The 27,851-nt window shown below is 52.6% G+C and overlaps 1 protein-coding gene and 1 long non-coding RNA gene across 15 annotated transcripts in view; one reads left to right on the forward strand and one right to left on the reverse strand.

The window, feature by feature from the left end:
- The window catches only part of TRABD2B (TraB domain containing 2B), a 212,835-nt gene that overhangs the window by 19,478 nt on the left and 165,506 nt on the right, over positions 1-27,851 (forward strand). The gene's annotated exons all lie outside the window — the stretch shown is intronic.
- LOC140602136 (uncharacterized) lies at positions 24,903-27,541 on the reverse strand. Its single transcript, XR_012005128.1, has 3 exons — positions 27,409-27,541; positions 26,177-26,388; positions 24,903-25,259 (listed from the first exon to the last, which is right to left on the reverse strand). It is a non-coding gene; the product is annotated as an uncharacterized lncRNA (long non-coding RNA).

A 27,851-nucleotide genomic window follows, 5' to 3' on the forward strand; every position in this document is an offset into this window, starting at 1 on the left:
TGTTCTGGTCCAGCTGGGCTCAGCTTGCCGAGTCCTCTTCCTTGTCTCTGCTGGGGGAAGCTGCAGCCCTCATCAGACTGCTCCCTGCAGGTGGACCTGGACACCCTGGCTCTGCTTGTGTCCTGATCTCTGCCCAGAGCGCCCTCTCTCCTTCCTCCTGTCTCTCTAAATCCTATTTCTTCTTCCAAATCTAGCCTGGCCCTTCCTGCAGGAAGGCTTCCTTGATTGCCCCAGCTCCCACGCTTGGTCCTCTCTGGACATCTGTGCCATTTGTAGTCCGTACCATACCATTTGACCCCCGGGGAGAGAGTTTTGTGTTGGGCCAGCTTCACTGTGGGTGGCACTTTGAACCCCCATCTAGGAGAGGAGCTCGCCTCTGAGCCCAAGTAGTACTTGCGGCTGGATTGACTTAAGAGCAGTGGGAAAATGTGATTCATCCTCAGAGAGGGCAGGATTTGTTATTTTTTTCATTGACCCTAACTTTCCTCATTTTGAACCACTGGAAGTTCAGTTAGGGGAGGGCTGACGTCTGCCGTCACAGCCTTTCAGGGTGTGCGGTTGGCAAAGCAACACTGTACACACGGTAGCCCCGGACCGTGAAACAGACTGCAGGAAATCCTCTCTTCTGACGTTACTACTGGCGTCTGTGTCAGTGAATTCTTACAAAAAGACAGGAAATACCTTTCCATGCAAGTATCTTAGTTACAGTCACCTGACATGTGCTTGTTAAATAAAATTTTTAAATTTTAGAGCAGTTTTTGATTTGCAGAATTGTTGAGAAGAAGGTACCCAGGTGGCCCTGTTATGGAGATCTGACGTTAATATGGTACCTTCCTCATGGTGAGTGCACCAGTACCATGCGCTATTGTGAACCAAAGTCCGGACTTCGTTCTCTTTTCCTCCGTGTTCCCCTAATGTCCGTTTTCTGTTCCAGGATCCCAACCAGGATACCGTATGGTTTACTGTCTGTCATCCTGCCTTTGACTTCTCTTGGCTATGACAGTTTCTCAGACTTCCCTTGTTTTCAGTGACCTTGACACTGGGTATTAATCAGACGTGTCCCTCAGTTGGGACTTGTTTTGGTGTTTTTCTTATTATTGGATGGTATGCATTCAAGGGAGGAGGACTGGAGATGAATAAGGGCCCTTTTCGTCCTATCATATCAAGAGCACATACCATCAACGTGGCTTATCATTGTTAACATTGATCTTGACCACCCAGCGGAGGCAATGTTTGTCCGGTTTCTCCACCGTGAAGTTACTCTTTCCACCCATCCTTCCGCGCTGTACACACTGGAAAGCAGTCACTATGGGCATCCTGTGCCTAAGGAGTGGGAAGTTTTGCTCTCCTTCAACTGATGCGTTTTGAATAGTTGCTATGTCTTGAGCCTTGAGCGCTGTTAGAGATGCTGAAAACATAACAGCGAATGAAACAGAAAAGATTTTTGTCCTACACGGGAACTTTTATTTGAGTGAGGATTTTTTTTTTTATTATTTATGATAGTCACATAGAGAGAGAGAGAGAGGCAGAGACACAGGCAGAGGGAGAAGCAGGCTCCATGCACCGGGAGCCCGACGTGGGATTCGATCCCGGGTCTCCAGGATCGCGCCCTGGGCCAAAGGCAGGTGCCAAACCGCCGCGCCACCCAGGGATCCCATGAGTGAGGATTTAATAAGGAATAAATAAGTAAATAATTTCAGAGTGTGATAGGAGTATAAAGGGAAAAAAGGCAGTAAGTTAGAGAGAGACCAGGGTGCAGGGGCAGAGGGAGGAAGCAAGAGAGAAATAGCTGCCCTGTTTTCTCGGGCTCTGGGAAGAAGGTGCCTTTCTCGCTGAATCTTGGGGGATGAGGAGGAGCAGCCATGAACGCCTGGGGAAAGCCCATTCTGGGCAGAGGGGACAGCAGATGCCAAGGCCCTCGGGCTTTGTTGAAGGAACAGATGGAATGTGGTGACCAGAGCCCTGTGTGCACAGGCCTGTCAGGAGGTGGAGGAGAGAGGAGGTGGGGTGAGATCTTGCTGGACTTTCCGATTCCAGGAAGGTGTTTGGATTTTCTTCCAACACTTGAAGCCATTGGTTTTGAAGCCGGGGCGAACCTCTTTGCTTTCGTACATAGAAGACAGCTTTGGCCATGGTGTGCAGAAGGGGCTCTCCCCGGGGGCAAGAGCCGAGGAAGTTGGGGGGCCATGTGGGTGGAGCCGAGGCAAAGTGGTGGCCTGGACCTGCCTGGAGCAGGTGACGGCGGGCGGGGCTCACGTTTGGAGGTGGAACTGACTGTGTCTGATGAGCTGCTGGGGGAGAGATCTGCACAACTGGTGCATGCTTGCACCTTTGGGTTCGTGGTAGTGCTGGAAACTGCAGGTGGGGGAGGCTGGGGAAGGAGCGAGTGTAGATGGTAGAAGTACAGACACTGCGGGTTCGCCAGAGAAGCCCCACTGGGATGCTGTTCCTGGGGACCAGTGCTGGCTGCACCCTGGGCTCATCGCGGACCTGCGAGGAACGAAGAGTGTTCTGTTACTGCCGACGTTGCCTTTCTCTGCAGCAGTTAACACTGGCGAAGCATGAGAAGCAGATGGCAGGTGTCTGGGTGTGGAAAGTGTACCGGTTCCCGAGGGGCCTGGCTGCCCGCTGCTGCCTGCTGGGCATGGGCCTGGCACGGTGTGCGGGGCCCTCGCGCCTCTCCCAGCGCCCAGCCCGGGGCAGCCCATCTTTTCCTGTCCCAGCTGCCCCTGGGTAAGCAGGTACTGGTTGGAGTTGAAGGACGTCTGCAGTGAAGCAGTCAGGAAGTATTTGTTCAACTCCAGCCACTGTGTGACGCTCTCTTAGGCGTGGGCTGTGGTCCCGGTGTGGGTGAGCAGGGAAGACATTAACGTAGTAAGGTGACAGAATGTGGGTGAAAAGTACACAACACGCACAGCTGGCCGCCGGAGAGAGTGCACATGTCCCCAGGACACCCGGAGGCATCAGGGAGGGCTCCCTGGAAGAGATGGAAGGAGAGCTGAGGGCACCTCTAGGCTGTGCAATCAAGGCTTCTGTTAGGGAATTGGAGGGAGAAAGGGTTGGAAAGGTCAAATTATGGCCCATGTACCAGGAGCTGAGGGCAGAACAGGTGCTCGAAGACTGTTGGATGAGGGAGTGTGTGGAAGGTAGGTCACGGCGCTGCCTGGAGGCCTCCGGCCTGGGCTCAGGAGCTGTCCCTGGGGGGCCGTGGGGAGCCAATGCCGGCTGTAACCAGTGTCGAAGAAAAGTGGAAGGAATCAGACCCTGAAGACAGACTTTTGAATTTCTAGCCAGTATTTAATTTATTATAATAATAATGATACTGCTCATAATAACAATAATTTTTATAACTACTTAATTAGCGTTATTTTTGCCAGGAAGGCACGGTTGGTTCCATGCTTGGCCCCGTCTGTGTGTGATTAGGGGTTATTGACGGAGACGACGAGGGGCTTTTTTATCTTGAGGTTTCGTTGTTTGCTTTCCTCTGGGCCTCTGCTGAGTCTGTCACACTGCTGGCTCTTTCATCTGTGTGTGTTCCCTGAGACACCACAAGGCGCATGCTCTGACGAGGTGGATATGCCAAATCCTCGCTGTAACACTTAATCACTTGGGGAGGTCTCACTCTGGGGCAGGGGTGGGGGGTGGGAATGGAAAGAAAAGTCCAGATTGCTTTCATTAACTGCATTTTTCTTTCTGGGGTGGGGTGGGGGCTTTGGTGGAAACCTCGGTCTTGGAGGCTGTCTCCAGGAAATCGTGAGAGAGAGACCGAGGGGGTTGCGGTGTCTTGGGCACCGGTAGGCGCTGACCACCTGTTCTGGGCCTGGTGCTGGGCTGAGTGCTGTAGGAATGCAAGAACGCCACCTGTCTTCCCGCTAGGAGGTAGTGGCTATGAGGGCAGGGGGTTGGGGCCAGGTAGGCCTACCTGGCCCAAGGTGAACCTCAATAAATTCTCATTGATTGGATGAGCCTTGAACCACATGGTAATTAGCTGTTTTAAGGATTCAGACTGGTGAGCGATTCCGTCCTACAGGATTCACTACCTGGGGCATCATGGACAAAATGGTGCTCCAAATAGGGCTTGCTCCAAGGCCACCTGCCTCCCACTGTTGCTTCTCCCTACCTTGTGGATGAGAGAGCTGGCATGCAGGGGGTGAAGAGCTTCATGCATACCACCAGGAGAGCAGGGATGTAACCGAGTTATTCACCGGTCTGGCCCAGGGTCTGCATGGTATTCCTACACGTATGTGTTCTCAGTGCACACGTACTGAATGGGTGAAGTGTTGGGGGGGAACCGTACTGGAGGTCCTCAGAAATTAGGGTATGTAGCCATGATACAAACTCAGGCCTTCCATTTCCAAAGCCTGATCTCTTTTACCATCTGCCCAGCTGCATTAGGCAGAAATGGGGTGTTAAATTAGATTACTACTAAAAAAATCACTCTCCAGGCTCCAGTGATGCAGGGTTTGGCCATGTGACTTGCTCTGGCTTCGTGTCGGGGAAAATATTTACTGGCTCCTGGACTTTGGGTTCTATCATGTAGACTTGCCCTGGCCAGGCAGATGTTAGTAGACATGAAGTGAGCACTCTCTCATGCCTCTACCACCACGAGAAGAGAAGGCCCCACGTGGCTGCTGCCCCTCTGGGTCCCAGAAGGAACACAACAGGTCTGAGCCCAACCCACGACCAAGATCCAAGACCAGGTGGATGCACAGCGTGAGCCTAGCCACACTCAATCCCCATCAGCCAGCTCCTAGGTGACCCACGGTGAGAAGAAGTGACTGTTGCTTTGAACTGCAAAGTCTTGGGTGTTTTGTTACACAGCAGTAGCCGGCTGGTACACTTGAGAAGGGCCTCTCTGGCAAGGGCTGGCCCATAGGTAATGGAGGGAGGGAAGGAGGGATGAGTGGGGGACCGGGGATGAGGCTAGACGTGGAGGTGTCATCTCAGTCTTGGAAGGTCTTCAATGTCAGTGTAAGGAGCTTAATCATTTCTCAGGAGGCAGTAGGAGGCGCTAAAAGTTGTTGAGTATGGAGGGATGTGAGCCAAATCAACTAAAGACAGATAATTTGAAAAGAAGTGCACAAGGGTTAAAATGACGAGAAAAGGAAACCAAGGTCAAAGGGCGTGTTGGAAAGCTGCAGTTCTTTGCTGCCTGCTGTACCCAGAGCCTGGACTGTGCCCCTCCCATAGTAGGTACTTAATAAATATCTGTTGAGTTAATAGATGTGTAACGAAATTGCCCAGGGGTTTGATCATGAGAACTTAAGATGGGGGAAGCCTCTGATAATTCAACCATTGGCCCATTCATTTGTTCACCAGTGTTTGTTGAGGTCTTCAAGAGGACAGGTGAACCTGGGTCAAGGCTGGACCGAGTCTGAGGAGAGGCCTGCAGGATCCTTCCCCGTACAGTTTGCAAGAGGGGTGTGGCCAACAGGGAGGAAGGGCAGGGATGCAGGAGTGAGGAATAGTGGGGGAAGTAGAGTCAGGCATGGGGAGGGGTAGCTCCAGGGTGGGTGTGCACCCTGTTATTGGTGGTGAGGACACAGTGGGGGTGGATGACACCACTGTGGGCTTCCCCTTGACACCTGGCAGCGTTTGTTGCTTGTCCTGCTGAAACCCACGCCTGGTTCTGCAGGGACCACTAGTTTGTGAATTCTGATTATATTTGATATATAATTTCGGTCGAGATGGTCTGATCTTTTCAGGCTTTATGCCCACACCTTCATTCATTCGTCTGCCTGGGCCAGGCCCCAGGCTGGGTGTGCGGGAGGCCCCATGACAGAGACAGTGCCTGGCTTAGAGGAGGGCATAAGCCAGTCATCCACAAGTCCTTACAGTGTGACTTTACCAAACCGTGGCCCCCTCCCAGCCTGTTTTCTCATCTGGAATGGCCACCCCAGGCCTGGGTTCAAGTCCCAAGTCTGTGCCTTCCTGCTGTGTGACCTTGAGCAAGTCCTGATTTGACTGAGTCTCTGAAAGGTGGTGTGGTTCCTTTCTTGCACTGTGTGAAGATCTTGCGGATGGCATGTGTGACAGAGGTGTCCGCTTGTTAGAAAGTGCCTGGGCAGCCTGGGTGGCTCAGCGGTTTAGTGCCACCTTCAGCCCAGGGCGTGATCCCAGAGTCACAGGACCGAGTCCCACGTCAGTCTCCCTGCATGGAGCCTGCTTCTCCCTATGCCTGTGTCTCTGCCTCTCTCTCTCTCTCTGTCTCTCGTGAATAAATAAATAAGATCTTAAAAAAAAAAAAAAGAAAGAAAGTGCCCAAGGCTGGTTGAGGTGAAGATAAGCCCATTGCTACCAGCTGCATCCTGCTTGTGAGAACAGACTCACCCAGTGACCTTTTATTTGCACCTGTCCGGAGCAAGAGACATCAACCCCCCACCTGTGGATCTGTTGGGGCAAGAAAAACAAACAAGCAAACAAAACCTCCAGGCTTCAGTGATAATAGTCTGGCCTTGGAATGGTAAGCAGAGCCCATTTCCTATGTTAATGAGGAGTCTACAGTAGAGGCTGCCTGAGATCTTGGGTTGAGAATGATTGTGACTGGGCACTGAGGGGGGCACTTGACGGGATGAGAACTACATGTTGGCAAATCAAACTTCAATTAAAAAAATATATATTAAAAAAAGAGAGAGAGTGATTCTGAGGCTCCATTGCCCGGGACACAGGGCTGCGATGTGTTGATGGCAGACACAGTAGACACGGCCAGGGGCACACGGGCCAGGTGCTTGCCAGGCCTGACACCTTTCTTTTGGGCCCTCCAAATGGATCGGACACCCATTCATTTCTCATTCACTTAACAAATTATTACTGATGCGTCTGCTCTGTGTTGGGGAGCGTCCTGGGTGCTGCAATTTCCTCTCTGGAACAGAAGGATGTTCGGGGCCCTTGTGCATCTTACATTCTAGCAGGAACAGACCGGCAGCAAGTAAACATAAGAAGTGAGTAAAATAGTGGGCGGGAGGTGATATGTGCTGTGAAAATGGAAGTACCCTTGAAGCACCCCTATTCTGACCCCCAGAGCAGCATATTTCCCCTAACTGTGGCAGGTGTTTCTGCCTCTGGGGCTCATACATGCTGAGCCACGGAGGTGATTCCAAGGGATGTTGTTGTTGTCTTGGAGCGTGTGTGTGCACGAGTGTGTGCACACCAGAGTGAGAGTCTGTGTTCTTGAGCCCAAGATGAATGACTTTGGGCTAAACATTGTTTGGCATTGATTGTACTTCCCTGGCTGCCCAGATCACTAAGTTCTTGTTCCTTCGTGGGCAGTCGTGCCCAAGTCCTGGCCCCTGGCAGCTGGCTTGGGGGTCTGGGGACTCCAGCGATGGAGGGATTAAAGCCACAATTACTGTCCTAGGAGCAGCCTGCAGCTTACCTCCTTGGGCTCTCTAGGAAAAGGGTTTACTGAGCAAATTAGAAATTAAAATAAATATGCATGAGGAAATGTGCATCTGGGTCGTGAACGTGGATTTATCATAAGGCAGGGATGTTATTTGTTTTGAATCAAATATTAACATGCTAATTTCAACAGTTCTTATCTCTCTGAGAGCAGGTCATGTAAGTGTCTTTTAGTCAAGTACTTTCCCTCCTAGTTCCAGTTACCATGGGAATCAGCCAGCCGGCGCGGTGACTGTGCATAGAGTCATCAGCATCACTGGTCCTTGAACACCACATTGCACACTGAGATAACACAGTGACACCTCACTTAGGCAACACCAGTTTAAACTGAGCTCTCCCACCCGAAGTGACTTCTCTTAGATAATGAAATCATGACACTTAGGTATCATGATGTTAGCTGACATACTCACTTTGGATGAGAAGATTTCAAAAGTATGTTTGTCTCATTCAACAGCAGATTCCTCAGTTGGAGAGGCAGGGTCACCTCTGGTGGCTCGGCCATCACATGAAGGGGTGCCTGTAGAAGGTGACCCCAGGCCACTCTCATTCCCTAGAGTCTCCGAGTCCTGCTGACCATTTCTCTACTCCCCCATCAGAGGCAGGCTGAATGTTTTGACTTCTTACTGGATTCAGCAGCCTTTCAACTTACTGGCTGCTTTTAATCTTTTGTGAACTAGGAAGCTGGAGAATCAGGTTTACGAAAAGTGAGTCCAAAGCTAAACCAAATCATTTCAGATGAGACTACAGAAGCATTCTTCTAAGAGTCAAGTGCATGAATGCAGCATGCTGTCAATTTTGTTGTTTGAATATGCATTCTGAACGTGGGGAGTTACTAGATATGCGACTTCTGGATACACAAATTATCATCGTGTGTGTGTGTGTGTGTGTGTGTGTGTGTGTGTGTGTGTATCGGGGAGGATGGTGTTGGTAATGAGTTAATTTGGTTTCTATAGGGCCCTCTCTTGGCACAAGGGTCCAGTGTGTTTCTTCATGGCCTGATTAGTAGGTCAAAGCTTCCAGAAGGCTGATTTCAGCTCCAGAAAGGAGGAATTTGCTAATAGAGAAGTCTGGTCATAGAATGGTTGCCTTGGGGGGACCATGGGTTCCTATCACCAGAGGTGTTCTCACAAAGGCCAGGTTACTTATCCAAGCACATGGGGATGAGGCGGGGGGGGGGGGGGGGGGGCGGGGGGAGGAGTTTTAAACATCTGTTGAATGACTGACTGGTTTTCAAATCTTTAAAATTTTGTTAACTTTGTTAAAGTCTAATCAGTGTGTGCTAAACTGTATATATTTGAAGGGTTGGCCTGATTGGTTTTTTAAAATCTGTTTTTAAGGGGCACCTGGGTGGCTCAGTTGGTTGACCATCCAACTCTTGATTTTGGCTCAGGTCATGATCTCAGGGTTGTGAGATCGAGCCCCCTGTTGGGCTCCATGCTGGGCATGCAGCCTGCTGAAAATTCTCTCTTTCCCTCTGCCTCTCCTCCCCTCCTTAAAAAAAAATAGATAAGCAAAAAAGAAAGTCTGTACTTTAGATGGGCAAGGCTATGTTCTCCAGACGTAAGTCTTCGTGTCTGCTGCCTGCTACAGTTCAGGTTAGCGATGGTTGTGGACAGAGTGTGTCCTTCCAAAATTCATATGTTGAATTCTTAATCCCCAATGTGATGGTATTTGGAGAAGCCGCCTTTGGACCATAACAAGGTTTAGATGAGGTCCTGACAGTAGAGCCCTCATGATGGGATCAGTGCCCTTATAAGTAGAGACAGCAGATAGGCTCTCTCTCCCCTTCTCTCTCCCTCCACCTCCCTCTCTTTCCCTCCCTCCCTCTCCCTCCCTCCCTTCCTCTCTCTCCTTCTCTCTCCCTGTCTCCCTCCCTCTCTTTCTCTCCTTCCCTCTCTCTCTCCCTCCCTCTCTCCCCTTCTCCCCCTGTCTTCCTCCCTCCCTCTCTCTCTCCTTCTCCCCCCTTCCTTCCCTCTCTCTCCTTCTCTCCCCAGTCTCCCATCCTCTCTCTCTATCCCTCTCTCTCTCCATCCCTCCCTCTCTCTCTCCTTCTCTCCCCATCTCTCTCCCTCTCTTTCCCTCCTTCCCTCTCTCTCTCTCTCCCTCCCTCCCTCCCTCACTCTCTCCCCCTGTCTCCCTCTCTCCCTCTCTCTCTCTGAGACGGGAGGCCGCAGCCAGAGGTGGCCATCTGCAAGCCTCACCAGAACCCAGCCCTGCCGGCACACTGATCTCGCACCTCCAGCCTCTAGAACTATGAGAAGACATACTTTGTTGTTTTGGCCACCTCCTCTGTGATCTTCTTTCTGGCAGCCTGAGCGAAGACGGTGACCCTCTTCCCCGGGTGTGGCCCAGTTACTGAGCTTCATGTGGGGCGTCCACCCTGCAGTCTAGGAGGCTCCTCCGTCTACCATTTTCACTGAAAGCTGAGTGTAGGTGTGCTTCCCCTGGCTCCTAAGGTGAGATCTTCATCTTAAACAATGAAAAAAAATGGATAACGTCTCATTTGCTGTCAGATGACAGCTGAGCAAGTCAAGTGCCCAGCTGTAAGGCCATAAATACTGACAAGCATGGGCCGCTGCCTTCCAGAAGGCTCTGGACTGTACGTGTCGGTGCTGTGGAGCAGCGCCTGGGTTCCCCTGGCCTGGCTGGAGCTTCCAGATGTCACAAGGCACAGCCCTGCCACCTCCCTGTGTTTGTGGCTGACTCAAACCCTCAGACCCTATGCTGATGTTCAAAAGGATTTAATAGGCCTCTTTGTAAGCCATGCCAAACAGTTGTTCAAGTGACACGTATTGCTTCATGTGGCTGTGATGCTGAGTGTGGCTTGGGCTTGTTGTTTGGTTGACTCCCCGCTCTGTAAACACTGAGGAGTGTCTGCCTGTAAAACCATCTTCTTGGTGGATTGGGGAGGGTGGAGAGCAGAGAAGGCTTCCTTCCCTGCTCTGTTCTTCAGGGCTCGAGGACTCTCCCAAGTTTCCAGATCTGTTTTGGAGCACCGCAGCACTCCCTGACCTCCCGTGCCCAGGCTTGGCAGTGAGAGGTGTGGGGGACTCCCGCTGACTCCAGCCACCCTGGACCACACTGTCAGGAAGGCAGGTGGATCCCACCTCCCCATGTACTGACATGGGGGGAGGGTGTGGAGTCACAAGTAGAGATTGGGGGCCTTTGTCAGACCCCGCCCAAACAGACTGCCCCCCCACCCAAGGTCAATTTTTTTCCAGGGTTGGGGAGGGGTGGGGGAGGCCAGGGTAGCCAACCTAGGGACATGGGAGGGAGGGGACAGTCAGTGTCAGCTGTCTGGAGGTGAGCCCAGGGGGCATCTGGCTGGCCTTCTCTCTGGCCTAACATTCTCCACAGGAGTTTACAAGACTGTCTGGCCCCAAAGGGGATTTTTTTGTGAGGAGGGGGATGCTTAATTGAAAGCATGGGTCTCTAATCTGGTCCTGGACCCTGCCAGACATGTCCATCACTTTGTCATGTGGAGATGCAGCCTCCAGTTTCTGGGAAAGCCAGACTTCCGCCCTCGTTGGAACCCCTTACACCCTCCCCTCCGACAGGGGCATCTCCCCACCCCAGCGACTTAAAAACCTACAACATGGACTTGATGCTTGAGTTGAACCTATTTGATCAAGTCCTGGAAGTTAAATCAAAGGCCGTTGAGGAGGAATCACGTGCGGTGTATAAAGTCCCCGAATCCACGTCTAAACAAAAAGACTTATTCTTTGAAGACCAGGCTGGCTCAGCACCCTGAATGGCAGGAACGGTGCTAAAGAGTCCAGTAGAGCCCTGGGATGAGGGATATGGTGTCTGCTTGTGCAAGGGGCAGCAGCCTCCGGGGCCCCTGGCCCATGCAGTACCGGGTGGGGTGTTGTGGTCCCCTGTGCGTGGCCGCAGGTCAGAGGCTGTGAGCTGTGAGCAGCCCTGGCCCGGGCCCCAGGCTCCCCAGCTTGGTAGAGGATTCTAGTTGAAATCCTAAGGCTAGGGGAACCCTGGGTGGCTCAGTGGTTTAGCGCCTGCCTTCAGCCCAGGGCGGGATCCTGGAGTCCCGGGATCGAGTCCCACATCGGGCTCCCTGCTTGGAGCCTGCTTCTCCCTCTGCCTGTGTCTCTGCCTCTCTCTCTCTCTCTCTCTCTCTCTCTCTGTCTCTCATGAATAAATAAATTCTTTAAAAAAAAAAAAAAAGAAATCCCAAGGCTGTTCAGTACTAAATGAACAAGTAAAGGAATATTATATTTATCAGAAGCAAAACTGCAGAGAGAACTCAAATGGCACGTTTTTACCCCTCAAATATATTGATATTCATGGCTCCACCTGAGGTAACAACCTCTTTCCTGATCAGAAGCCTGGACTGGCATCTCAACAAAATCACTGGGGACAGGGATGCAGCTTAGCAGGGAGGTTTTTCAAAACATGACACTCTACCGGGTCTGGGTGGGAAGATCTTTGCTCAGTACAAAGTTTAGAAAGCGTGTGGCCAGCATTTCGGAACTCTTAATGAAGCCTGCGTCCGTCCCTCAGCAACACTAAGGGTCATCTCTGCCAAAGCCTCCAGCCCTGGAATTGCAGAGCGTCCAAGGCTTCGGGTCTGGAAAGCGCTCAGCCTGCCCCAGGAAGCGCCAAGGTGCCCTGGGTGCCCTCCGCGCGGCCGCAGGTAGTGACTCCGCGTGTAATGTAACCAGAGCACTCGTTTTTCATCTGTTAATTTCCAAATTGGCTTGTTAAATCTATACATTCCAGAGACTTGGGCCAACATTCCAGGGAACCTTTCCACGGACACTCAGAGCAGGAGTTCTTTTCAGCAGGATTTGTTTAAGCAGAGGGAATGTGAAAAAAAAAAAAATTCTCCGAACAAACGCTCTTCCTCTCGCAGAGGGAACCTCGGATGGCAGCGTCATTACCAGGGCCCGCGTCTCTCGGGCTCTCTCTTGTCCCTTCGGCTTCCCGCGGGGGCTCGGGCCCCCAGCCCTGGGCCCAGCCCCAGCGCCCTACCTCCGTGGTCCTTAAGCTCGTGTCCACGCAGCCCCGCCGGGGGACTCCACGCAGGCCACTCCCGGTGTTTCCTTCCACGCAGTTGCTGTCGGGACACAGACGTGAAAGTGTGTCTGGAGCCTCAGAGCAGTGGCCTGGAGAGGTGACCGTCTTGCTGCCAGATGGGCACGTAATGCGCCGCACATGTGAGCAGGGCACCGGGGGCTTTAGCTGGAATTCACAACCGCGCGAGACCTGGAAGCAAATAAATAAATAACCCAAGTGTTCAAAGGCCGTTTATCAGCGCAGTTTATCTCCACCGCTGAATGCCAACTCTTTTTTCCCCCAACTTACCTCTTCCAGTCCTCTGACCTTCAGAATTCTTCCCACTTTCGGGCAAATTGGAGTTGCTTTGGGTCTTCCTGCCCTTGCTTAAAGGAGCGGCCCACTCTTCTTCTCCGAAGTGCTTTGGTGGGGAGATAATTTTCCTTTTCCCCCAGGAGGCACCTCTAGGCAGTGGGGAGGCAGCAGAGATGGGTCCTGGCACCCCTCAGCATTCTGGTCGATTTGTCACTTGTCACCTGGGGCAGGGGTAGTAAAAGTTGTCCAAGCCTTGTCCAGATGTTGCCTGCTGTCTGTCACTATTTTCAACAAGCACGTTTCGAACACTTAACAGGTGCGCAGAGCCGGGCACCTGTCTGCAAGGTGGTCCTTGCTCTAAGGAACCTGTTAATCCCCGCCTGGGAGAGAGCCCATTAGATAAATGCAGACCTGTGTTTTGATCCGTTCACGCTTACTGTCCTGGGATGGACGCAGTGGCAGGCATATGGTCAGTATTTATTGAATGATGGAATTGATATTGAAATTACAGAAATTTGGTTCCAACTAGGAGGTAAGACAGTGGCCAGGCTTACCTGTTATAGCTGGACAGTAGGCCCACCTGCATGGTGTGTCTTGTGTGGCAGGAATAGATACCTGCTCCTGAGGGTGTGCAGCCCTCCTGGCGGGAGCCCTTGAGCAGGAGCCAAACTGCATCGCTGTGTGCAGTGGCCACGCTTGGGGCGGGGTGGGGGCATGGCATATGGGGACACACAGGGGTGAGGAGCACACACTGAAGCCAGAGTGCTTGGGTTCATGTGCTAATGTCACCACGAGGTACCAGTGTTCCTGTCCCCTCATCTGTAAAACGGAGCTGTGTGAGTAACTACTTCAGAGATTTGCTACGTAGCCGAAATGATTCAGTATGTGTAGAGTGTTTAGAACAGGGTCTGGTACATAGTAAATACTAATTACCTATTAGCTCTTTTTCATGTTTTTATTATGAGGAGAGGGACGGGTGTCAGGACCTGAGGGTCCAGGGAAGCTGTTGAGCAGCTCAGTTTCTGGAAGAGTGAAAGGGTGGGAAGAGGGAGAGCTGCAGTCAGAGATTGTTCTGTGGGCTGTCGTCAGTTTGAGTTGAGTCTCTAAGGCTGTAGCTTTCTGTGGCCCTCGGGTCTTATCTGGTGGGTGGGTTTCTACAGTGGTGGAGGCAGGGGGTCATAGGTGAAGTCAGGTGGCCAGCAGCCTCCTCCTGGTTCTGAGCAGCAAGTACCTACTTCCCCCCACCCACCCACCCACACACATGCACATGCACGTGCATGCACTGAATTGCAGGGAGTGTAACAACTGGCATCTGGCAAACTGGCAAGATCAGGCTGGGCAGTCTAGAGCCAACCAGGTAGGCCGGGATCCAGTGATTTGTCTGAGTGCCCGCTGGGAAGCAGAGGCAGAGGCCTGGTAGAGGTTGCCTAGTGTTTCTGGCAAGCACAGCTGAAATCAGGTGTGTGGCAGCCGACCACGCACCCTGCCCATGGCACGGCCGATCGGTGGACTCCAGGCCTGGCCTGAGGATCATGGGAGCAGAGCTCCCAGTGACCCACATCCGAATAGGAGGCAGGGGGAGAGGAGGCCTGGAGACATCCGAGGCTAGCTAGTCAAGGTAGAAGGGGCTCCGTGGAGGGTGTGAGTTGAGATGGCTCCTGGGGCCATTGGGACTTGGAGGACTAGAGCCGAAGCATTCAGGGCAGAGGTAGCCAGTCCAGTGAAGACTGAAAGGGCGTTGTGTGTGACGAGATCCAGAAATATGATAAAGTCATGTGCCTGGAGCAGAGTGATGGCCTGAGAACCTGGGGAAGAAGCCTGAGATTAGATTGAGGATCAAGGCTGGGGCGAGGGAGCCTTGGAAGCCAAGCTAGTGATGAAGAGCCAGTGGGCATGATGTGAGCAGACTTCTATGAGTCAAGTGGTGGCCCGGAGTCTCTGCTATTCTCTGTGTCTCTACTGGAGACACTTGGATCAGGAAAGAGAGGCAGGGCCCTGGAAGGGCGGAGCAAGAGCGTGGGGCAGGAGATGACTAGAGGCAGTTGGGGCAGTTATGAGCTTCATCTTTGTAACCAACACCTGCAAAGCAGAGGTAGAGGCCGAGGAACAATGAGGAAAGGAGAGATGAGTGAAAGGAGAAGCCCCCTCCAGGGGCTCATAAGCTACTTGAGACACATGGGTGGGGGCTGTTAGGAGGCGAGGCCTCTGTGGGAAGAAATGAATTCCCCTTCCCTCCTGCAGGACTCGAGGCAGGTGTGGAGGGCCCCACGGACAGGCTGCCCGGGAGTGCGGCCCCTGGGAGTGGGGTCTGGGCTGGAGATGAGGACTTGGGAAACCCCGCGGCAGAGCTGCGAGGCCATGGGCGGGAAGGAGAAGATGGAGAGAAGGAGAGGAGACAATGACAGCAGTGGCCATTCTCGGGGCCAAGCAGAGGGGAGGGGGTGCTGTAGCCCGGGAGGCCGGGTGGTAGTGGCCATGCAGCTCCTGCTGTGCCCTGCCTGGAGACCTTCTGCAGCTTTGTCCCAGCTGGCCCCTCTGCTGAAATCCCTGTTCACCGACAGACATGTGCACACGTGTGCAACACCACAGAGCCCACGGTGCAGGCAGGCACACAGCACGGCACTCAGCTGGTTGCAGAGAGTGACCCCAAGCAGGGAGCTGGGGCACATACAGGCCTGAAAAGCCCAGTGGGGGTGCTCAGCCATGGCCTCGAGACCCCTACCTTCATGGAAGGTGGGGGGACACACCCCGTGGTTCCAGCTTCTAGAACCACACCTTCATCTCCAGCTGCCCTACACCGACTGTCCACCTGTCCCCTTGCCTGCCTTTTCCTTGGTGTCTCTTGGTGTCTGCAAAGGTGTCTGTAAAAGGGGTTTGCAGCCTCTTGAAGCTGTAACCTGAACTCCTGTAGCTGGGCGCATGGTAGGCTCTCGGAAAATGCTCTCCGACTGCATTGTGGCATCCTGTAAAATGAGAGGTGTGGACAGAGGGGAAACTGAGGAAGAGCGGAGCTCAGGGTGTCTGGTTCTCTGAAGTCAACACACGGAAGGGAGGCCGAGCCATTGGGTGGAAAGCACACGGGAGTGAGAGGCAGGAGCCCTGGGTGGGAGCTTCGCCCCTACTCAGCCACCAACCCCAGGTGAGGTAAGAGAAGAAACTCACATTTCCTGAGGATCTTCTCAAGTTGAGCATGAAACCTGCCACTTCCAACAGGCTGCAGTGTATTTCATTAATCCACAGAGCAGCCTCATTCAGACACTGGTTCATGGTCTTCATCTTACTTAGGAGCATTGGGTAAAGTTCCAAGAGGTGAGGTGACTAGGTCAAGGTCACAGAGCCGGCAGGTTACAGGTCGCCTGGTCGTGTGTTTCCTATTTGCCAGCAAGTCTGATTCTCACCTCAGTGCGGAGCTGCATTGCTCTCTGATGCCTGGCCATCCGTGGCCCCGCGAGCTGCTGGACCTAGACGAGGTCTTCTTGTGTCAGAGAAGAAGCAAGAGTGCACCTTCTGGGAGGTATGGAGTGGGAGGGAGTCCCGGTCCTGTGGAGCCCTGTGATCCTAAGAGCCGGGACCGTGTGACTTGAATACGCAGTGTTTAGGCCCAAACTCTGTCTTCGATGCCTGGAAACATTTGACGTGATGTCATGAATTGCTATGAAAGTGTCTCTCCAAAGCTCCAAGGAAGGAATTAGGCTTTTGCACGTACGTATGTGTTCAATTTTCAGCTGTCCTGATTTCTCTCAAAAAGCCGCTGGTTATTCCTCGGAGTTGGTCCAGGTCCCTCTGTGTTTCATCTGCACTGGGACAAGCCTGCACGCCTGACTCCTCTCGTCCCATTTTTCCGGGCTGTTGGCGCCGGCCTCAATGGCATTTTTCAATCACGCGCTGTTAGGAGCTAAGACAATGAAAACACAGCAAACATCCCCCAACCCTGAGTGATAGCAGGGGGTTGCTGGGGTGCCTGCGGACTGAGCTGGAAGCTGGGGTGGGGTATGAACCAGGCAGTCTCTCCAGCAGAAGGAGGTTGTAAGAGGAGACCCCGGCTTTCCTCATGGGAACTAATAGCAGGAAAGGGCCAGCAGAGAAAGATGACACCTGCCTCAGGGAGGTCACTGTGTCCCCAGACAGGAGACAGGTCGTGTGGGAGAGCAGTTCTGGAAGCATGGAGGTAATTGGTCTTACTCACTAGGAGCTCAGCAACTATGAAGAGTGGGTGAAGGCACAGCTCCAGGAGCCCTGGGGATGGCTCTGCTCTCTGCAGTGTGCATCCTGCCCTTGACAGGCTTGATGGGCATGTGCATGAGTCTGAGAGTGGGTGATGGGTGTGGTCGAGGGCCTTTAGTGTTGGGGATGGAGTCTAGAGGAGGAGGAGTTTGACTCATGGAGAAGAGGAGAAAGAGTGTTCTAGACAGAGGGAGTACCAGCTGGTGGGTGGGACCAGTGTGAGGCAGCTGGTCTATTCCTGGTAGGGGGCGAGTATGGGCTCGGCTGCCTTCTGCACCCTCCTAAAGGTCGCCAGGTGCCTTCATCCAGGGTGTCCGTGGAACCCAGCTGTTAGGCTGGGTGGTGGCGGGTGTGAGGATGGCTAGATCTGCAGAGGCAGGGGTGAGCTGGGTGGCTTCCTGGAGGAGGAGGTATACCTATGTGGAGCCTCAGGGAAGTAGATGGTTTGGACGAAGTAGGGAAGGAAAGCAGGGCAGGAGCCCCATAAGAGCACAGAACCAGGGGCCAGATGAGAATGTGACGTGGAGGGTGGGCAGGGGCCGACTGAGGGGCACTTCACGGTGCCATGTGGCACAACGTCTGGCACCTTCCATGAGGCCGTAGCTCACTCCTAAGGGGGGCCGTGAATGCCGGGCATTCCTTCCTGGGTCAACAGTAAGCTCCTGCAGGAGGCTCTCTGGGCGGGCCACTGAGGACGCGGAGTGTCTGAGCCAGTGTCCGAAGACCCGGCTCCTGTGGCACCGGGCAGTGGCCTCCCCGCTCCGTGCCCCAGCTCAAGCTGGAAAACAAGGATACTGGGGGACCTCTGGCACCCTGTGATCACCCCACCTCGGAACGTGCCCGCTGCTCCCGCGGGGAGGTGGGGCGCCGCGAGCTCAGTGGGCACCTGGGAGTGCGGACGGCCGTGAAGTGGCTCGGGGCAGAGCCCCAGGCAACAGGGGCCCCAGAGCTGCGCCTTCTCTAGCGTGGTGCTCCCCGGGGGCTGCCCTGGCCCCCCACCGCGTGTCCCTTTGATCTGGGGACAGCAGGCCCACCTGCAGGACTTCCCGAGGCCCAGGCCCGCTACCCCCGGGTGCCCGGCCCGGGGCTGCCCACGCGGGGCCACGGCGTCCCGTCCGCCCTGGGCCCGGGGTCCTGGCTCCGCGCTCCGTGCTCGCCGAGGTTTATTTATTTATCATTTGTTTGGAGTGAAATGGGAGAGAATCGAATCCAGTGGGCTGTTTTAGCCGCACTTGGCGAGAAGAAAGGCATGTCTGTTTCTCCCGAAAGAATCCCCTGCATTGTGCCGGGCCCCTCGGTTGGCTGCAGACAATGCCCTCCTTTCTCCCGTGCGCGCCCGGCGGCCCTCGGTCGGTCCGGTGGGCCCGCGCTGCCCGCTCGGCTTGGCTGCCGCAGGGACACGCCGAGGCCCCGACCGGTCAGGCCAACCGCGCCCGCCTCCTGGGGCTGCCGCGCCCGGGGGCCCGCAGGCCGCTCGCTTGGGAGCCGGGTCCCCGGGCGTGTGTGCAGCGCGTGCCCCGTGCCAGGCACTGGGCCCCAGGAGGTGAAGGCGCCCCCGCAGCGAGGCTCACGTTCTGCGCCGCTGCCCGCCGCCGCCCCTGCGCCTTCCTGGCCCTCGTGCACACGGAGAAATGAGGTGCGGCGCCGGCGGGTGACTCGCCAAGCCCACACGGCCGGGGGGTCAGTGGCCGAGATGTGGGGCTGCGTCTTTTCACCACTTGGGTAAAGAATCGGTGGGTCAGCAGAAGCTGAGGGTGACCTCGGCGTGCCCCGTCTGCTTGTCCGCGGTCTCTCTTCCAACCCACTGGCCCAAGCCACTCACCTCACGCAGAACAGGATCAGAGTCTAGCCTGGCCTCCACGTGCTCCCTGGTGGCCTCCTCAGCTTCACAAATGCTTCTACTTTGCTTTCCCCTCTTTGGTCTCCTTTCAGTTTTGCAGTTTCTCCTTTAGCTCCACAAACTCGTTTCTGTCTCAGGGCCTTTGCACTTGTCTCATCTGCCTGAAACTTTCTTCTCTAATGTTGGGGGGGCTGGTCCTTGACAGGTAGGGGGAGTGCATTGCTCAAATTAAATAGTCTCCTCCCACCCACACTCCTTAACTCCTTACCTTTCTGTCCCTATCTTTATATCATTTGTCACTTTGTGAAATCACAGTACTTGTATACTTGTATTTCTAACCCCCCACCCCCAACCAGGATGTAAGCTTGCCCAGTCCGTTCTAGGATCTTGGTAAATATGTATATTTTTAGAATGAATGAATGAATGACATCCGAAATGTGTCTTAATTTTCAGGGACTTTTTCTCAGAATATTTACTGTTTCCTTTGGTAAGTTTCTGGGACCTCGAGGACATAGATCTGAAGAGCCAGGGCCTAGAAAGGTCTAGTGATAGTGTAGGCTCACCAGGGGAGGCCAACAGAGTTGTGCAGAGAAGTTATGTGACCACGCTTCAGAGTCAAACCAACAGACTGTGGGACCTTGAACAATTTACTTAGCTCTCCATGCTTCCATTTTCTCATCTGTAAAATGGAAATAATAATGGTACCCCCCCCCCAAAGATGGTTTTGAGAACTAAGTGACTTGATGTATAAAAAGTACTTAGAAAAATGCTTGGCCCCTGACAATATTAGTGTTATCTATAATCACTGTTATTAATATTATCATTCATTAGCTCATTTTATTATTAGTAGTATTAGTAGTGGCAGTACAGTTATTATTCCTAGTCAGCTCTGATATTTATAGCCCATGTACCCTTATGTTAGTCATGGGGATGTATTGAAAAAATACTCGTCATGTGCTCTGTGAGGTCATGGGAGCTGAAGACTGATGGACAGAAGGGAGTCTGGGGTGGGAGAGAGGAGTGAGGAGGCTTGGCTGGGGGTGGGCTGGGACCAGCGAGGGGAGGTGATTCGCAGCCAGGGAAATGGGGAGTGTGTACCTAGCCAAGAGAAAGGAAACATCTTAGAATTTCCAGGGAGGAATACAGAGATTAAGGCACCAAAAAGGAGGGGAGGGAGACAGAGTATCTGATTTTGCCACTTGGGAGGGTCTTGGAACCTTATGGAGGAGCAAGGAGTTTGTATTTCCCTTCCCAACAAGCCCAATGCCGAGAAAAGGATTAGGGGTGAGTCCTTTGAGCTGGGCTTCCACTCTGTCACCCTCCTGAAAATCCAAATGTGGTTCTGGTTTTTCAATCCAAGGAGTGGAGAGAGGCAGGGAGGTCTACGCACTCGAGGTCTAAACCCGAAGGCCTTCCTGTACACCATGTCCCCCTGCCCTTTGGTCAAGAGCATCAGGAAGTGAAACATTAATGGCCGGAAAGGTATGTTTACCTCCAGGTGCTCCAGGTGCTACAGGTTGGCTGGGGCGACAGGTTTAGAAGTTTGATTTGGACTCCAGCTTACCTTTTATGAGGCCGTTTTGCTTAGGGGTCTTTAGCTCCTATCTGCTCCCCCTAAAGGACATCCTAGCACAGCATCATCCAGAGGATGCCCTGAGGATAACAGCGCCTTTGTCCCCAAGATGCCAAGAGTTCCTGTCCCCACAATGCCAGAGCCCATCTCTACTATTTCATGTGTTTGACCCCCAAATTGCAGAGCCTGTGTCATCAGCATTTCAGGACTTGCTGCCTCAAGATTGCAGAGCCCATGGTTAAGATTATCAGATTAAGATAGAGCCCGTGTCACCGAAGACCTATCAGGTCTCCTCTGTCCCTTGCCTCTCTGCCCGAGGAGTCCTGGACTAGGAAGCAGGGCTGACCCTGGGACTGCTTTCTGGTGGCTTGAGATGAATCTCCACCAAGTCATTCACCTGGCTGGGCCTCGGTGTCCTCACCTATAAAATACGGATGGCAGAGGACCTCAGAGGGTGCCTGGGAGGATGGGGAAGATAGAGTGCTGGGGAGGAAAGTGCTTTGCAGATGTGAGCTATTCCTGTTTTAGTGCCTGTCAGCCCTGCTCAGCGTCAACATCGTGACACTGGAAAATCCAGCTACGTGCCCTGCTTGTCTTGGCTTTCATTTGCTCCATGGGCCGTGTCCACCCTTTGCTGTTTACCCAGATTTTTAACTCAATCCACTCCTCGGCTCCTCCAGCCCTCTTGTCTGGTTTCACTGTTTGCCGGCTTTCCTGTGCATGTTCCAGGAGTGCCCAAGTCAGGATTAATCCCTTCTCTGCTTTCACCTCCTCCGTTCATGCCTCTGTTAGCGCCCGCTACAAAGCTGCTTTGTATACAGTTTATACACGTATGTGTTAATTATGTTATTATGCTAATTACCTCCTGCCTCCATCACTTGTGGGTCTTTGGTGTCTAATAGCGTTGACTGACCTTGGGCCAGGTCCCTGGTCTTTCTGAATCTCAATTTCCTGACTGCTAACCTGGGGAAAGTAACACATACCTCATACAGTTGTGGCGATTAGCAAGGAACAGAAAACCAGCCTTCAAGCATTTGAGAAGCTGGCGGCACTTAGTAGGCACTCGTAAATATTAGGAGAAATGACAAAATAAAGTGGGAGGAACGCAAGCTTTGAAGCGGAGTTCAAGCCGCAGCTGTGCCCAGGCGAGTTGTGTGACATTAGGCAGGCTACTTAACTCTCCTGGACCTCAACTGTCTCATCCTTAAAATCCTTAAAAGTGGCGTAACAGGACTGCAGCAAGCGTTAGTACGAGAGTGAGTAAAATGTGTGGAAAAGAGCAGACAATTAGTAAATGGAACCTGTCGCTGTCTCGCTTTACCTCCTTGTGGAAGAAAGCTGGTCTTATTTATCTTTGTGCACCCGTTGGGCTGTTTGGACGGCACAGCTTAGTCTCCGAAATGGATTAATTAACAAAACTAATAACTCAGGTAAGAGACTGCAAAGAGGGAAGAAAGGGACAATATAACGCTGCATGAGAACGGAGGAGGGAACTCGTCCCAGCTCACTTCTCGACTTTATGAGACCAGCATCATCCTGGCACCAAAATTAGACAAAAACATTACAAGAGAACCATAGACTAGTATTCCTCATTAATGTGGGTGAATCAAAAATTCTCTTCTAAATATTAGCTGACCAGATCCAGTGATATAGAAAAGGTTACTCTTATCAGAATGAAACGGGGTTTTCCTGGGAATGTAAGGCTGCTATAATGTTCAAAAGTCAAACAGTTTTAATTTGTTTAAATTAACTTGACTAAAGGAGAGGAAACCCCTATGATGATCTCAGTAGATGCAGCAAAAGCCTTTGATGAAACTAAGCACCATTCATGATAAAAACTCTCTATAAACCAAGGTAAGAAGGCACTTTCTTGATCTGATAAAGGATGTCTACAAAAAAACCGACAACTAACATCAAACATCATGGTGAAGATTGAGTATTTTCCCTATGATCAGGAATAAGGCAAATCACGTATCTGATGAAGGACTTATATGCGGAATATATAAAGAACTCTCAAAACTCAATGATAAGGAAAAAATATGATAAAAAATGAGCCAAATAGTCTAACACTTCTCAAAAGAAGACACAAAAATGGCAAATAAGCACCTGAAAAAATACTTAACATCTTTAGTCAGTGGGCAAATACAAATTAAAACTGCAGCAAGATGTTGGCAAATTAAACTCCAATAAAAAAAAATGCAGGAGGATCCCTGGGTGGCTCAGCAGTTTGGTGCCTGCCTTTGGCCCAGGGCGTGATCCTGGAGTCCCAGCCTGCTTCTCCCTCTGTCTGTGTCTCTGCCTCTCTCTCTCTCTCTCTATCTCTCATGAATAAATAAATAAAACCTTAAAAAAAAACTGCAGCAAGATATCACTGCATACTTATTAGAGTGGCTACAGTTCAAGCTGACAATACCAAGTGTCGGCGAGTTTATGGACCAACTATAATTCTCATACGTTGCCGTTGGGAATGCAAAGTGGTACGACCACTCTGTCAAAACAGCCTTGCAGTTTCTTATGCTTGCCATACTTGGAAGTCCTACTTTCAGGTATTTACCCAAGTGGAACCGAAAGCTGTGTTCCCACGGAAACTGTATGCAAATGTTTGTAGTGGTCTTATCTGTAATGACCCCAAACTGGAAACAACACAGGTGTCCCTAACCTGGGACATTGATACGCTGACTGTGGTGCATCTGTACGATGGGATACTGCTCAGCAATGAAAAGGAAAAAGCCACTGAGCACTGCGGATGAATCTCAGATGCACTATGCAAAGTGAGAGAAGTCAGACGCAGAAAGCTGTACACTCTGTGATTCACTTATGTGACATCCTGGGGAAAGAAGCAACTGGAGAGATAGAAAATGGTAAAGCTGGTGGGGGGTGGGGATGGGCTCACTGCAGAGGGACACAGGCAAATTCTCTGGGGTGTGGGAACTGTTTTAGATCTCAATTTGGGTGGTTATGGGACTGTAGGTGTTTATCAAAATTCAGAGAACTGTACACTAAGAATATGTCTTAATGGTGAAAAGGGGAGAAAAAAATGATCCAGGAGCAGGTTAGTCACACTCTAAGGTCCTCAGGGTAGGCAAATGGTTTACTCCGGAGGTTCCTTCCTCTCCCTGGAACGTTGTTGCCTTCTACCCCTGGCTCCTGCTCCCCGCCTTCAACCCCCAGAGAGCTAAAACAGAAATGCAGGTGGAGCCCCTCCTTTCAGAGGCCCCCCACTACCTGTGCTGTGAGATGCGAGTCCATCCCATGGCTCACTAGGCCCTCTGCCATCTGTTCCCTGCCCACCTGGCTTCCCAGTCCTGCCTAAGCTCCAGAACACTCAAGTGCTTTGTATTTTCTGCCCAGGTCAGACTGGCTCCCACATCGGTGCCTTTGGGGCCCCAAACCTCTTATTTCTATCTTTTCAACCCGGGGTCTCCCTGAGATGCTTCCTCCTGGGGAGTCCTCCTGGTTCATAGCTGCATACTTCCTCCTTGCTGTTCCCAAATTGCTCTACTTGTCACAGCTCTGATGGGTGGCCATGGCCACGTGCTGCTCACATCGCCCTTCAGGGGAAAGCCCTCTGCTAGGGAAAGCGGACAACTGCCAGCCTCCAGGCCTCCAGGCCCTCAGGCCTCCAGCCACTGCGCCCCTTTGAGCCGAGTCTGTGCTCGTCCCGGCAGCCCCAGCCAATGGAGCACAGCGTGTGCGGGGACCTCGCCGTGCCTGCCCAACCTGCTCTGTGTGCCGTTTTGTTGGGCCAGCTGAGCCTTCCTCTAAAGGGCTTTGGTCTGTTGCTCCTTCTCTCAATCCTCCGTGGCTCCTCCACCCTCTCTCTTCACCGTGAACAACCCACACTCAAAGCTGTCCCCGGCTGCTCGGCGCCCCCTCCCTTGGCTGTGTGCAAGCATCACCTGCAGTAAGTCGCTCATGCATCTACCTCTGTCTTGGCTTCTGCTTCCTGAAGGACTTCTCATGGTTATTCCTTCTCCCGTGGGTCTTGACTTCTTCTTTCACTGGCTCTTAACTCATGCATTTGTTCAACAAACACTTCTCAAGGCCCAGCGTTCCCAGGGCCCACCTTCCACAGCTCTCTTGCCAGAGCACCCAGCCGGGTCCTGCTTATCTGCCTTTGCCTCCCGCAGCCCAAACACACACAGGAACTCCGTGCCCTGTGGCCCCTCCAGTCCTGGGCTCATGTACCCCTGCCCTGTCTTACGCCCTAGGTAGCTTCCTCCTTCTGGGCCTTCTGTGAATGAGTTCCAGGTGGTGGCACCAGGCCCTGGTGACTGCTCATGACAGTGCACAGCATATGTTAGGGTGCAGAAAGTACTAGTTGGGTGTCTGAGTGACTCTCATATGACTGTTGTCCAGATTGATCAGAAGAGATAATACAGGTAAAACAATAGGCATGTGGCCTGGCAGGCAGCAGGTTCATGGTAAAGGCTTATGGTCGATTTCCAGTAAATTCCACTTTATATCATATCTCACAAATTGGAGCTGATGTTTCCTTCTTTTTTTTTTTTAAGATTTTATTTATTTATTCACGAGAGACACATTGAGAGAGAGAGAGAGAGGCAGAGAGAGAAGTAGGTTCCATGCAGAGAGCCCGATGTGGGACTCGATCCCGGGTCTCCAGGATCACGACCTGGGCTGAAGGCGGCACTAAACCGCTGAGCCACCCGGGCTGCCCTGATGTTTCCTTCTATTGTGTTCTGTATTTTGTTTTGTTCATCTCGTAGGGTTGGAAAAGACAGTCGATGAAACCTTCTATGCCGTTTCTTTCCTGAGACACAGGACACAAATGTGCATGCCTCAGGCAGGGCCAGTGCAGCATTCTGTAGGCTGGAGACCTAAGTGCTGGCTCTGCCAGGAGCTTATCCTTCTCTGGGCCTCAGTATCACTCACCATCTGTAATAGGGAATCAGACTGATGTTCATTACTCTCCCGGAGCTCAGGTTCCACAATAAAGTCCAGAACCAATAGAAATGAACTTGGATTTACTTTCTGCATTGAGATTATTTGTGCTTTTTCCATTCCACCTGCTTTCTCCAAGAAGGCTGAGAGTTCATCTCAATAAACACTTTATAATTTGGCATTAGTTGCATTTTATAATTTACCTGTGGGGGGAACAGAGGCTTTCACCTGCATTTGAGATTTCTTGTTAAAAGTGGGGAAAGCAAATCAATGTTGATTAAATATTAGCTGTGTGCCGATGTCCTTGTGTAGAGATTTTGTGTACATGCTCTCACTGAACCTTCGGAACCCCGTTCCAGGGAAGCCAATGTTATCCTCGTGTTTTTGACTGGAAAACCAAGACTCAGAGAGGGAAAGGAACTTTCCTAATGGCTTGGAATGACCCAGTGATTGAATTTTGAACCCACTGCTCCCTTGCTCCAAAGCCCATGCTCTTCTTTTGAGGTCAAGGGCTTTTGCCTTCAGGCTTTCAAAGAAAGAAAACAAAAACCCAATAGGTAACTCTAAACTAATTAGAAATGACAACTTAGTGAGTGCTTGGGCATCACGAGTAAGAAAGAAGCACGTGCCCTCAAGGAGCCGGCCTGGTTCCGATCCCAGCTGTGCCCTTACTGGCCACCTGCTGTTGGGCAAGTTCCTCAACGTCCTCTGCTCTCATCTCTTCATCTGGGAAATGGGTACAATACTAGGAACTACTGCCTAGTTGCTGTAAGTATTAACCAAGTTAGGATGCGTAGAGAGCTTATAGCAGTGCCTGCCCGGTACCTAGAAAGTGTGCCAGAAGCGTTGGGAATTATCATCAGGAACGTTATCATCATTGTGGGCGTGGCCATCGTTATTTTGATCCAAACCTGGGACTTGGCCGATATGTGCTGGCTCTTCCGTTCTGGAGGGCGCTAGGTGGGTGGCAAGGGATGTCCTTCTGGGGTCCGTCATTGCAGCTGTCAGGCCGCGGTCCAGCCCGTTTGGCTCATGGAGAGGGACGGTGCGGCGCCTCAGCCCTGCTTGGCCAGGGAGGCCCGAGCTTCCTGGAATACCGCTGGATGATTCCTGGAGCAGGACCCTGCAAATGTATAAACACCCCAGCTGTGGAGACACTGCCTCCTCTGCTCCGGCCCCGTCGCCCTGCCTGCCCCTTCCAGCCCTGGCCTTGCTCTGGCTGGAGCGCGCAAGTGCTCAGGCTGTGAGCCCAGGAACCGCCCTGCTTCCCCAGGAGAGCGGACGGTGGAAAACACGACCAGGAATGGCCTCCCCGGGCCCCTTGGCCTCCCCAGTGAGTCAGGGAGTCCGGGGGCAAAAGGGGCTGGGAAGGGTCGTTTCAGACCAGTTCTCCACTCCCAGGAGCCAGGGAATCTGGCGGCCTTACCTCCCGCCTGCCCCCCAGAGTGTTCATGCCGACATTCACTGAGCTCCCACGTTGCACCAGGCAAAATGACGTTGCCGATGAAGACAGTGGCATCCCATGGACTAATATTTGTCAAACGCTTAGATATTCTAGGCATTGTTCTAAGAACTTCACAACTGCACATTCCTTTAATCCTCACCCTAAAACCCAGGGGGACGTTCTGTATCCGAGTTTGTAGATGAGGAAGCAGGAGCACAGAGGTGGAGCAGATTCCCGGGGGCACACAGCCAGTGAGCGGCAGAGGGGACTGCAGCGCAAGGCCGGGCTTCATGCTGCTGCGCCGTGGGGCCCTCAAGAGAGCAGGGCAGGCTCATGAGCCCTTCTCGGGCTTGCTTTCCTCCCCCAGGCAGCCCTGGCAGGCAGGCAGGGACTATTAGCCGGTGGATAAAGGGGGGACCAGAGCTGTGAAATGACGTGGCCGGGTTCGCACAGCTAGTCTGTACTCAGATTAAATTGGACTCGGGTTTGCTGGCTCTTAGCTGAGTTTTTCCTGCACCCGGCTCTGTGTGTGTGTGTGTGTGTGTGTGTGTCCACAGATGTGCCCGCGCAGGTTTCTGTGTGCTCACAAGCATGCGTGTGTCTGAGTGTGCAGGCCGGTGCGTGCGTTAGAGGGGAGGCGGGCCAGTTGGGAGGGTAACGAGACACAGTGGAGGCAGGCGGAAGCTCATAGATTCCTACCTGCAGACCTGGGCGAGCATCCTGGCTCTCCCCCCGAGGTTCTGGGACCCTGACCCGGTCCCTTGTGCTCTCCGCCGCCGTCTCTGCGTTAGGGTGAGGGATGGGCAGGGAGGGTCTCTGGCACGGTCTGCCGCCCAGGGGCTGGGGGGGGGACGGGGAGGTGCCCCAGGAACAAGATGTTTGGGACTGAATCAGACGGCCGGCAGTGGGTAAGTGTGGGCAGGGAGTGTCATTCATACGCCCCGACTGCTCTTCTGGGCCGGAGTCCAGGAATAGCTGTGGTGAGAACTACATTTTTAAAGTGGGTCTTAATGTTTTTCACTGCTGGAAAATATGCCATTATGGGCATTCTTCCCCTCCAAATTCCTGGACTGCATGCCCCCCAAGCTCCCCTCCCACACTGCTCACTCTCTTTGCTCTGACTGAAGCCTGTCTATTTATAT

Source organism: Canis lupus, chromosome 13, assembly GCF_048164855.1.
Source record: "Canis lupus baileyi chromosome 13, mCanLup2.hap1, whole genome shotgun sequence".
NCBI lineage: Eukaryota > Metazoa > Chordata > Mammalia > Carnivora > Canidae > Canis > Canis lupus.